A 13,613-nucleotide genomic window follows, 5' to 3' on the forward strand; every position below is an offset into this window, starting at 1 on the left:
AATACTTGATAGTTAATGAACATTTGGGACTAAAAGCTTTTCCTGTTTACTTTTCCTGACAGGCTACTATGTAATGATAATAATTGAGATTTCAGGATTCCATAATTTCAAGATATCAATCATAAGACAATGGTACAACTTCAAGGTACCATTCATAGCTCAATGGACAAGAGTATGTCGTTAGAAATTCAACACATTTGTAGCAATGCTCTAATGTTAGGCCATGTTGATTCAATTCTACGGATGACATCCTCTGGGAACCCAAAACTGAGCCGAAGGTGAAAAAAAAGTTGTCTTTGTTGAGTAATCTACATGTTTCAGGGCTCGAAATTCCACCTGCATATGGGTTAGTGCAGGTGAAATTGGAGCTGTGCAGATATTTCTTGTGTCTACCTGCACCTAACCTGCACTGGTCCATGTACTGGGTTTTATACATAAATGTCGTATGATGTGTGTATGGGGATTGTTACAAGCACGCATTGGACTGTTACCACCTATAAAATATGGTACAAAAGAAAAATAGCCATGGTTCCTCAACAATTTTAGTATGATCCATGCTTCCTAAATTCATAGCGGTGCAGGTAAAGTTTGTCTGGTGCAGGTAACCTCCAATGTTACCTGCACCAGTGCAGGTATGCAGAAAAAAATATTTCAAGCCCCGTCTATGCAGTCAGGAAGGTTGAACAAATGCCTAAACACACAGAGTATGCTATATGTATACCAAATGATAGACTCTGTTTAGGTTCTTTACATCTTCCTCTTTTACTTTGGAATTGACTTTGTTGTGCAATAAACTTTGACTTGACTTTGACTTTTACAACATTAGTGTGTTTTTCAAGAAAGTGTCTTAACCTACAATTAATAGCATATATTTGCTCCTTTTCAGCTGCTTTGTGCAAATTAAAGTATGGTGCAAACCTTTTTTTGGAAAAGGACGGAAATCGATGAGCATACAATGTGATCCATCAACATGGCCTAAATACATGTTTGTATCAGAGAAATGTTTGTGATTTATCAGTTGTGACTAATAAAAAAAATCATAATGTACCTTGCTTTTAGTAGTATGTACATATGTGTACCTGTATAACAGTTACACGTGATAATCTCTGTTACACATCTCCATGTTTTCTCTGTGATAAAAATGCTAATGAACACACCTCCAAGATATCTTCAGCATTGTCACCCATCTGATGAAACACTGCCCGGGGGTATGAACAAATTATTTTGTAACTAGAAAGCCGGCATTTGCCAGCAAACGCAACATATTTCTCTTTACATACATTTATTTACCTAACTTCAAATCTACATCATATACTGGCAGTGCCACCTACATGTAGTTATGACTTCTTGCAGAGGAGGGGGAACATAATAGTTTGGCCTAGTAAAGAAAAATTTCCTGTTACTCTACTACGGTCAAACCTGTACAAGACGACCACCAGGGGGACCGGGCAAAAGAGGTCAATTTGGTCAGGTGGTCGGTTAGAGGAGTATCGACTCACAACATGCCCGATGCAAAGTTTAAATGGTAATCTGTTGTGTTTAATGGCAAATAGCAAGCACACGCTCATGCATCTGCCGCCTATTTATTTTGAACATAACATCATAATGGCAGTCAAAATCTGACGCAAACTGGCCAATCTCGGCACAAAATTGCGCTAGTTATCATTGAAAATCGATCACACCTCAATATTTGAAAATGACGCCGTCGTTATGGGCATTGATTTGGTCCAAATTTTTTGCGGTCGCGTTGGTCAGGTGGTCCTTGTGAAGAGGTCGCTTAATACTTACGTCAATGGGGAAAATTCGGTCGTGATGGCCAGGTGGTCGCTAAGAAGAGGTGTCGTTTGGGCAGGTTTGACTGTACTCTAAAAAACTTGCCGAGCCTAGCCTTTTTTTGGAGGGGGGTGACACTTCAGAGATAAAAATGTAAAATATTTTTCCAACATGTTCTCTTCATGTGTACAAAAATGGAAGAAGAATCATAATAATTAATATATCGAATTTTCCTTCATATTTCATCTTCTGGGAGGTCGGGAAATATAATAAAGAGCCCTGAGGCAATAGCATTATGGCAACACATAAAATCTCAAACACTGCAAAAGATGATATGCCTCCATCTCACATTAACCAGCCAAGACATGATTTTTTTTTATCGGGAAACATCGGCTAACCGCTGGGCATATTACGCTCCTTCTTCTAACGCGGTGCGGGAGGAATTAGAAGGAGCCCCGGGCACAACTAATTATTGTGTAAAACGAAAGCCCTGGAGAATTCAGAGGTGCAAGAAGCACACATCTTTGGGCACGTGTAATTCCGATACGGCAACACCCTCTCTGGCAAAGTGCTGTTCTCTTGCTTTATTGTATCATTAAATGTAGCATAATCCATCAGTGATTTACCACCTACTACAGCCTTTTACCCGAGTCTGGTATCAAGGAGCCATAAGCTTTCCTTGCAGACACGATGCGTTTACAAATGGAAGTTATGATGACTAAATTCCGTCTCACCTTCCTTCGTTTATTATTGATGAGCGCCAAGGTTTTCGTAGCTGTCGGAACGAATTCGGGGTTAGAGGTGTCTTGGTGTGATGTTTGAGAAGACGTGTCTCGTTGTTAATTCCCTTGTCAGTAGCATTAACTTTTCACACCGTACTTTGTATTGGCTCCCGCGGGATGCCATCATTAGGGTTTGTGCTGAAGGATTTTTGCTCTCCAGGAAGGTAGAACAATTAAACCCTCACATTTCTTGGCAGGGTGTCGTGGGATGATTTGGCATGAATAACTGCACCTCAAACATGGTGGAAGACGAAACACATTTTATGTCACAGAGGACGATCTTTAGAGAGGCCATTAAATTCCATTCTTATTTCTCCGTGTTTTTAAAGAGACAAAAAGAAAACTACTCTGTTCTTAGGATATAGTACTCTGCTCTTAAAATCACAAAATCCAGACACAACAGAAAAAGGTGGTAATCCCTTGTCTTCCATTGTCCCCAAAAAATGTCAAACCCAATAAAATAGAATTTAGAGTCAGCTTTCAGACTAGAGTAGACACATTTTTAGTCAAGGGTTAACTTTCAACCCAGTATTGTAACCCAAAACGCTACTTGAGTGGCTCCATGAGCCTTGTTTTGCGTTGAATTAAAAAAAAAACACGCTAACATCTATTATCATAATACCGGTACGTTTACGACGATTTCTCTAGCCATACTGATTTGACAAATTGTCAACGCATCATTTTCTCCAGTTACATGTTGCTGTTATAGGTTACCCTTGCCACTTCTTCTGTGTAACTTTTCTGCCACTCTTGTCCTGCTAAAAGCGTAATATTGTAATTGCAACACGCCGCGGAATTACACGGCGAACGGGCGCGTGGTTGGGAGGGGGTACAAAATACCGGTAGGAAGAAACACGGCACAATTAACTGCCGCTATGTACATTTATACATCCTCTGATGTTCCTTCCTTTTCTGTCAGTAAATACATAAAACATAAACCTGCATGAGCATACAAAATGTCATGAGAAAACGGACGTATACTGTCAAGAATTTTCATTTAACTTCTGTCCGTCACAACCGCTATGACGTAACACTTCACTGCTAGCGTAGATATAAAAATGGCGGGAAAATGGCTGCGTACGTTCAATTTTGCCCATTCAGTCGTAGATCCGGGCTATTATGCAACGGTTCTTCACGCTTTTACATGAGTTGTAGGTCACCAACAGAAATTCAAGATTGTTGTTGAATCATGTTCGTCTTGTGCCGTGAGCATGTGTAATTATGATCTATATAATTTGGCAATGAATGTGACAGTGTGTTCGTCCCACGACGAGCTGCCTACCCCGAAATTTAAAAAAAAGTATACTGAAAACTTTTGGCCTTGTTGTCTTCGAATGCATTGTTATCGATGCTTTGTAAATGGTGTATTGGACACCTAGATGTCTGAAGTGTGCACAGCTCAGAAATAACTATTGTTGCATGTGTAGATCTCTTTAAGTTCCAGTATTTTTAATCTACCGGTATAAGTCTTACTACCGGTATTATGCCAATGCATGTTATATTGTTCTGCATCATTGCAGAAACATCAGCAAGCTGATGATGGCCACCTAACACAAGAAGACGAAGATCATTTGTTCCTCCCCTTATTTCATGTTACCTTCAATTAGCCCTTGGGCAAGAATTAGCAATAACTTATCATACTAACTGACAGATGAGTGGGGAATAGCGGCATGAAGGTACAAAATCACAAGTCTACTTTACTGTTCTTTTTATTACTGTGCCTTCATCAAGAAGGTTTAGACAACATTTCGAAATTCTACATAAGTGTTTGACACTGAGATTACTCAAGAACAGTTTAATGGATTGATATCATAATTGGCTTGGCAATTAGCAACATTACCAATAATGTTGGTAGGTCGTAATTTTGGGCCCCGTGGTAGCACTCACCGGCACTGCAAAGGAATTTTCCGTTTTGATATCGCGTGTTCTGAACACGCTATGGTCAGGATTTTGGGGGCAGTAAATGGCTCTGGTGCTCGGAGAAAAGTTGTGTAAGTTTTGGCCTCCTAGCACCTAATTCTGGAAATGCAGGGGCATTTTTATGCCAAAAAGCAGTTACTCAAGCAACTGGATATGATTTTGGAAATGAAAAGTGTCACTGATGAAAGATAGTGGATATACTATCTGAAACATCTGACCGTTTTCAAAATCATATCCAGTTGCTTGAGTTTTGGCATATCTTCTTACCTGGATGTCCAACCTTCATCAACGTATCCAGGGGCATTTTTGTTACAATCCTTATCAAATAATGTATAAAAATGAGCAGAAGAGAAATTTGACATGGTCTACATACTTAATTTTTGGCAGTATCATCCAATTCCTTGTTGAGGAAAGTAAAAAAAAACGACTTAATCAAAAAGCCCTCGTTAACTGCTAATGAGGTGGTGATAACGAGTTACAGGTAGCATAACTAGCTTGTCTTGTCACATGCGCACAGGAGATAATGATGTCACCAAGACTCTATCTGTTTAAAGCTCATTACCCACATTAAAACACAGAAATTGTACTGGTGTGTTTGTTTATCTGTTTGTTTGTATGTTTATTCGTTTGTCTTGGTTGAAGTTACCGTATCAAGCAATCACCAAAATACAATGTGTAGCTATAATAATTATGGCAGAGGAGCAAAAAGTGACAAACATTAAATTTTATATCAAGAGTTCAAAACACACCAAAAACATGACATAACGGCACCCCAGAAAGACAGAATGAAAAAGAATAGGCATGCTAAGCAAAATTTCCATCAAACATTCAAATATAAGTGTCAATCAGTCTCAAATACAAACAATTATTTTTTTCATATATTTAAAATACCCCAAAATATTCCCGTGTTATGATGATTGATTTGTTGATCAAACAAGGTTTGAAAGGTTATTATTGACTATATTGGATTGAATTACATTTTAAGCCAATCCTTTATGATTTGCCCCAGACTGACCGTAAAACTTCAATTTACAATCATTATATAAATACAAGGGACCACCAAAAAGCAGTGGTGGTGGCCAGTGGGTCACCACGCAGAGGTTTGACTGTATCATACAAAATACGACTTGATATTCAAAGATCCAAAAATAGAATTCTGCCAACTGTGCTGTAACGCTATAACGTTAGTTTACCTTTATTCGTAGGGTAACCTATATCCGTTCTTTTTAACAACAATATATTTAGTCATATCAATCAATAGATGGTGGTTTCAAACTGGAATATTTTGAAAATAGCACAATTTGAAACTACCGACAATCGACTTGGTATCCCTGGATACCCTGTTTAGCAGCATAACGGATATAGGTTACCCCGCGGATAAAGGTGAACTAACGTTATATACAATGTAGGTTACTTTACCTTTCGATAGATTACATGTAAACTTTTGCTTAATTGTCTCCTTGGATGTTACATAAACATGTAGTTGCAAAGAGGGTTTTTTTCTACTAAGCACTGTCCCAATTGGTGATGTGGAAATTGGAGACTGCAGGCTATCAGCCTGGCTGGTAAATTGTTAGTACTATTAAATGAGTGGTAAAATCAACTGTCAACAATAATACTATAGACTCCTTTTTAACTGTTACCCAGCATGGCACCTCAGTTGCAATGTGTTATCAGGCATGAAAAGGAAGTTGTGTCTTGCACTAAGTTGTTATTTTTACAATAGAATTCATAAAGCCCCCGATTACCAATAAAGCCCCCAATTACCAATCAAGAATTGACAAAATTTGACAGACCCCCCAAAAATAATAAATGAATTTTGTAGAAAGGTCTGGGGTGAAGAAATACGACGTAAATGACACAAAAAAACAACAGCCTGAGGAGTTTAATGGCACGTTTTTTTACAATGAATCCCTTCCTTTCACTCTTTATTAATATTCTGAATAAAAGGCATTGTTTTTAGACTAGAATTATGTGCATGTGGCTCTGAATGGTGATATTTTTTCTTGGGACTTTTATTTTTAAATGAAAAAAAAAAAAATGACAGTTGAATTTGTGTGGCCTTATATATGTTGGTGTACATGACCTTAGGCCTATGAAAAAAAATGTTGTGTTTCCTGTTTCAGTCCTGAAAAAATTAGGGTCGGTAGGTAGGGATTATCTTTTTTTTTTCTTGTATTTTTTTTAGGCTGGCCAAAATTCTAGTGATACATATTTACAATACAGTTGAACAAAGTAAACTGAAATGTATGATGACACTTGTCTTTCAATGTCAACCTTTAATTTTGTGCATGATAGATACATTTATCCTTCATTAGATGGGACAAGCAGTGTTTTACTTTAATAGGAAGCAGGCTAAACAAAAATTCTAACTGGAAGCTATGTGACTCCACTGCCCACCCAAAAAAAAAAGTCTAGGGTCGGCAGGTTTTTTTAGGGTAGGTAGGGAAACAGGAAACACAACATTTTTTTCCTAGGCCTTATGCCATATGTTCCGTCATAGCGCTAGTCTTTCTACAGCAGTAGCAGGTGGTAGATTGGGACAAATCTGCTGATTAAGAGATAATCTCTTTAGGTAATCCATCTCTGTCACACACTGCTGTGGTGTCAGAGGGTATGTTAGGGGAAAAGTCACAACACCTGTATTACTGTTACTGGTGCATGCTGGATTGTAGTGTCAGTGAGAATTCCACCATTGGCTAACATCACATTTGTCTGTAGACATACAACTCAAGAGAGAATCTATTGTACAGTAACAGACCGACTTGTGTAACTTGCATATTACACTATGTCAAAACGCCATTTATGTTCACATTCCTGTACTATACATGTATGTAGTTATAGACCTTAGACGAGTATCATTGTATCAATTGACTCATTACGGTTGCCTTAGAATTGTACCATGTACAAATGTCGTGCAATAAAGTTCATTCATTCATTCATACAACAATGTACATCTTGGTGCATATACATGTACTACATATACAGTAACTAGGTATACTGATTTGACTTTTCAGCTCTTTGCTTCAAGTTACTGTCAGTCATCTGAAAAGTTTTGGGCAGAATCAATTGTTTATTACAAGCAGATGCGAAGAAATGTCAACTTTAACTTAAGCACTTCTGTAAAAAGGGGAATCATACTTTTTAACTAAAAGTATGACAAAAGGATATTGAAAATGCAGCTTAAAACTATGTTGGGCACTGAGCATGCCAACATTGAGTGGCTCGTAACACTTCCAGAATCCGCCCAAAAATGGACAAGAGCGCTCTCTCTTCTTTCTTCTCGTTTTGCTGACAATTCCTATGTACTACTTTACGTTGTGTACTCAAACTTTTTGGTGTGTGCACCAGCTAGCTTATCTATTCCAAAAATTAATTTTGAGCCCTGTTGTTATAACTTTCAACTTATTCTGTTGCCTTTAACTGTTTGTAAACATATTTTTAAATCTTTGCATCAGCAGGACAACTACTTACACGTATAAAAGTCTTTATCGCTTGAGACAGATGATTTTTCAGATAAGAAAGTCCCAAGATGACAGCATCAACTTTCCTAGTCTGATTGTAGCATTGCCAAGTGCTAATGAACCTTGACACTGGTAGGCATTACTCTAGATTGAGAAATGCTGAGGAACATTGGCACTTCTCCACTTACTGTACACTGTTGTGTGCAATTTTTAAGTTGACAGAGAAATGCCCACACTTAGGTCATGTAATGCAAGTTCACTTTTATCCGTGGGGTAACCTATATCCGTTGTCTTTCAAAATTGTGTATTTAAGGGCATCAAGTCAACAGACAGTGGTTTCAAATTTCAATATTTTCAAAATATACAGTTTGAAACCACCGTCCGTCGACTTAATATCCCAAAATACACTGTTCTTAGAAACAACGAACATAGGTTACTCGGCAGTTAAGGATGAAGCAGCGTTACTCAATTCTATGTATTGAGTCGCCTGGCTTTTCTTATAAAGGGCAACTACTTTCTTATTGAATTTATTGTAGAGGGTCAAATTAAGTTTTTGACATGAAAAAAATCTTGATCAGTTCAACAAACTTATGACTAAAGAGGCCACATAGTACTTAGTAGTATCCGTGGGTTAGTGTCACCAATTTTTGTACTGCTTCATTTTGGGGGTATGCCTTAACACCTAAAGTAAAAGGACCTAAATAATGACTCAAGTACCTTATGTGACACCCTGGATACTTTACATGGTATGCATTTACGCATTACTAAAGATATGTAGTGTTAAGCAATTTTTTTCAACTTCTTCTGTGTGACTTTTTATTTCTTTGAAATCTTTGTACAGAAAATGTTTGCAAACCGGCCACAACAGTGTTCATAAATATTATGCCCAACATATTGTGTATATAACTGTTACATTGTACATTGTACATATACACATTCCTACATAGATATGACTTTGTAAGATTGACTGTATGCATTCTAGCAATATTTTACTTCACAGTTATCACATTCAGGTGTAGCTGCAATGATCTCAGTTATAGAGAGAGAATGTTTTGTTAACCTTGTGGATGTCATGGGAGGACCGCAGAGTCTTCGCAAAGAATAGACCCCCTAATCAACGTTGACAGGAGCTTAGTGCATGACACGGGCCATGCTGCAATTTTGTTTGATTCACCACGTCTATGTCCTGACATTCTGTAATTGCTGCAAAAGGTTGGGACATAAATAAAAACGACTAGCAGCCGAAAGCAAAAGTTGAGTATCAATCAAAATTATTTCTGTCAGAAAACATCAGATTCTGCCCGATCGGAAATTACGGGTTCCGCGGCGGCCCCGTCGGCGCGGGAGACCCAAGCGTGAAGAATTCACGGCCGTAAATGCTAACATTTCCATCTGTCAGAAAGAAACATGTTTCCGAGCGGTTTTATAGGAAACACAGCGATGTGTAAAGTTGAAAATGTCACAATGATCTGTTAAATTTCGGGTGCCTTTGGAAAAGTGGTGACGGGACGCCTGGGAGACCACGGGAAGGACAAACGGTACAGTACAGTACCTGTAGTGAAAGTTAGGATGGTGTGGTGGTGGTCTAATGTGGTTAGGGTTGTTGATGTAGAAACTATACGTTCTGGGTTTCGAATCATAACACTTTTAACAGGCCCCAATGCTGCGCCCTTGAGAAAGCCGCTCAACATAGTACAGTCAAACCTGTCTATAGCGGCCACTCAAGGGACCGGACAAATTTGGCCACAATAGACAGGTGGCCTCTGTATAGAGGTGTCAACTTGTAGATAAAGTACCCAAGGGACCGACAAAAAGTGGCCACTATGGACAGGTGGCCCCTCTGTAGAGGTGCCCCTAATACAGGTTTGACTGTACACCTATTTTCTTGTTTGACTTCAGCGTAATTATTCGTCTTCGATCAGCTAGGGATGTCCTCTCAGATGGGTTTTAAAGCCACAGGTGCTATGTTTGAGGACAACAACACCTCAAGGACATTATTCTAAAGATCCCACCACACTGATGAAACTGATGGGATCAAACATTAGTCTGTCTGGTCTTATGCAGCTTGTACCTACTGTACAGCAATATTGACCAAAAGGCCATGTATACATAACTGATGTGTTAGGAGTAATGCAAATGAAAGATGGAATTGTCACACTGTATTTGAATTGAAGAAGACCGTGATCGACCACTGTTCTAGGATCGTATCATCCCCTTCTACTCTTCACTGAGAAACTGTTGTCCTTAACGTGTATTACTTCGCTAGACGTGGCCTCTTGGTGCTGAGTAACACATGGTTCATAAACTGTACCAAAGGGGTATTAATATCAACTCTGAGTTCCATCCAAAGCATTTAAGTTTCAGGCACAAACTCTAACTGACTTGCTGCCCAGGGCTCTATAGTGCATAACCATTGGGAGGGTTTAGTCAGACAATGACATAAGAGGGGGCCCCAAAGCCCTTTTCCGTCGAGCGTAATCGGCGGTTTTAATTCTACGTACTACGTAGCGGGACCGCTCGAATTTCTCGTAGAGCGTAATCGGTACATTTTGCGTCGAGCGATATTGGCCCCTTCAATTTAACGTATTACGTAGAAGCTAACCGGATTTTACCGTAAAACGTAATTCATATTAATTTTTCGTCAAGCGTAATCAAAGTTTCATTAAACCTAACTAGTATACCGGCAAATTTTACCCGCGAAAATGCTGGAAATTGCGTTTCAAATGGTCCAGATTTCAAAATTTCGCCAGACATTCCTTGCTATGGCTCAGCACTTCGGCACTGGACATGGTGAAAATATGTTGCGGGAGCGTTGTCCCCCAACTAGTAGAAATCTTTTTACCGACCTTAGCTATATAGCTTAGTTAACAAGCAAAATGTGCCCCTTAAATGCAGGAAATGGCATTTCAGAGGGTCGAGATTTCAATTTTTCTCCGGGCGCCGGGCGGCCCTTGCCAAGGCTTGCGACGGGTTGGGCCTCCGGCGCTCACGACTCTCCGGCGCTCGTCGCCCTCAAAGACGTTTCTCTGGCAGAAATGTCATTACATTGAGCATATGGTCTGCCAGCAAAATTTGTTCCTCAAAATGCAGGAAATGGTGTTTCAGAGGGTAAAAATGTCCAAATTTTCCCGTAACTTACCTTGCGACAGTTCGACTGTTCGTGCTTTCGGCACTCGAAATCTGAAAATAATGTTTGGGGGCGTTGCCCAGCTTAAAGCTAAAACCATGTGAATTTCTAATTGGATGCTATTTAACTTATTTTAGTCTGTGACCAAAATTTGCCCTTCAAAGTGCATAAAATGGCGTTTCAGAGGGTCAGGATTTCACAATATTCCCGGGGGAGCATGCCCCCGGAGGCCCTAGGATTGTCGCGACTCCGCTTTCCGTGCTATAAGTGCTGAAAATTACGTCACATGAGAAATTTGCTGTCGCCGCCTTTGGCCAGAAAGACGTCTTTAGAAGTTAAGTTTTAATCTTATTGATGGAATTATCAGTTTTGTTTAGATCTCATCTTCACATGTTCTGCCGTCGGCGGAGTTCAGCCATAAGACAATAAATATTTGCATAATGCATTATGAAAGTTCGTAATTTAGCGTAGAGCGTAATAAAGTGTCCATAATTTAGCGTATTACGTAGCCGGCCCTCCCGAATTTAGCGTAGAGCGTTGTCGGTACCCCCCCTTGGGGGCCCTCATAAGATTTGATATGTAAGTAACTAAATAGTTATGTACATGTATGCTCATACTGACTTCTCATAGTTCTCTCTAAAGACCTTGAAAACAATTTTGTTTTCAAGGTCATTTTCAAGGTCAACAAAAAAACACACCTGCAGTTAGATAAAAGCATTAAGGAAAATACTTCTTTATGATCCCCAAAGCTATCCTCCAACCAAGGTTGCCTCTATATAACGTCCTTGCACCAACAAAACAGCAAGGTAATACTCATAACATATTCAGGAAGACACAGATGTAGCTAAAGTTCCTAAGTAAACAGTTAGGGGGCCTATGATGTTTTCAGTTTGACAGTCCCACTAACTTACCAAATATCAAAATTAATAATTCTACAAGGATCGGCTTACAACTTACAACTACCATTGTCACACACAAACTCCAAAAAAAACTCCATGCGAGCATGTTAGATTGCACACTATAAATTGTTCGCTGTGATTTAATTTTGCGGTGAGGAAAAAATGGAGTGTGTGACTGTGTGAGGTGGTCTTGCGTTCACGATAAGGCTACAGTCACATACTGCTACAGTAATGAAAACACAGGCGCCTTTACAGTAGCCTGGTATCCAGCCACATTATAGCTCCGAGTCTCTTCTGTCCTCTCCGCAAAATACGTATTTGCAGAGAGGACAGAAGAGACTCAGGAACTATAATACGGCTGGATACCAGGCTACCTTTAAAGCCAGCGAGTCGGAAAACACCTGCTAGAAGTTTGGCAAGGGTGCTACAATTCCGAATACACCTGTCAGATGAGTTATCTCCAATACACACATGTACATCACTGTACAATGGGGGTAGGGACCGTTACATTGAACTGGTTCAAAACATTTTTCTTCTTGAACCAGTCCTAAAAGAATTTTGGACCGATTAGAAAATGAACACATTATATCGGCAGGTGTCCACACATTTCAGGACTTACTGGTCCAAGATAATTACAAGAACAAAGTATAGTAGAGTTTTCAGTCATATCTACCAAGTTTGTACAGTCAGTACATAATGTAGGTAGTTACATGTACATGTAGCATTGTTTGGGTGAAGATAGGATTTTAAGATGCCAGTGGGAGTCAGATACTCCACAAAACAAATTACAAAATGTACTTTGTAGCAAAATGGATCATTATATTTGAGTTTCACCCATTCACTAGTTTTCACAATCAGGTTCAGGTCCATACTGGTACCTACGCCTACTGTACAATATATATACTAGAAGTAGTAGTGCTTAGATAAAGGAGGCAGGCAGACAGAAGACGTAATACAAATTTTTGCTGTGGTTTTGAGCTCACATTGAATATCACTGCGAAAACTGTAAACATGAAACCACCACGTACTTCAATGCACTTACATTTGTACAGTAGCCCTCAAAAACAAGTTGTTTCAAAAGTTGGACAATGCTGAAAGTTTTCTTACCTTGACTTGTGTCTAGAGGGAGTACAGCCGGGCTGGGGGCAATGGCTGCTGCCAATTAAAATGATGTATCTGCTCGCAGTGTCAGCGTATGGCCGTGTCCATTGTACCCCCGTGTTAACAAGCACAGACTGGGGTCAGAAGATCACTGTCAAGGGACAAGAGATATAAAAACTGTTCAAGAGTAAACTTCAGTTAGTCATCTGTTGGATCATACAACTGAACTTTTTCTTAATCCTCACTGACTAGACCAAGTGCCATTTCTTACGAAGACATATAGCAAGGAAGAAGTTTCATAAAACTACATATAGCAAAGTGTCATATAGCAAGGAAGAAGTTTCATAAAATTACATATAGCAAATTGGAAGTTTCATAAATTTAAAGTAAGGTACATATACTTCAGGCAAGGATCATTGATGGAGAGGGAAATGCCTTCCATTTGCTTGCTAGTATTGTACCAAACTTTACGACAGAGTGTTTTTGTGTGTAAGGATAATCGATGGAGAGGGAAATGCCTTGCATTTGCTTGCCAATGTTGCCTTGC

General features: G+C 39.3%; 1 long non-coding RNA gene across 1 annotated transcript in view; it reads right to left on the reverse strand.

Annotated features, from left to right (window-relative positions):
• Window positions 1-13,108, reverse strand: part of LOC118414448 — a 23,895-nt gene extending 10,787 nt beyond the window's left edge. The window contains exon 1 of the long non-coding RNA XR_004830972.1: window positions 13,073-13,108. This is a non-coding gene — a long non-coding RNA (uncharacterized LOC118414448). The remainder of the gene's footprint in view (window positions 1-13,072) is intronic.
• Between the last annotated feature and the right edge of the window lie 505 nt (window positions 13,109-13,613).

This window comes from Branchiostoma floridae, chromosome 4, assembly GCF_000003815.2.
Source record: "Branchiostoma floridae strain S238N-H82 chromosome 4, Bfl_VNyyK, whole genome shotgun sequence".
Taxonomy (NCBI): domain Eukaryota; kingdom Metazoa; phylum Chordata; class Leptocardii; order Amphioxiformes; family Branchiostomatidae; genus Branchiostoma; species Branchiostoma floridae.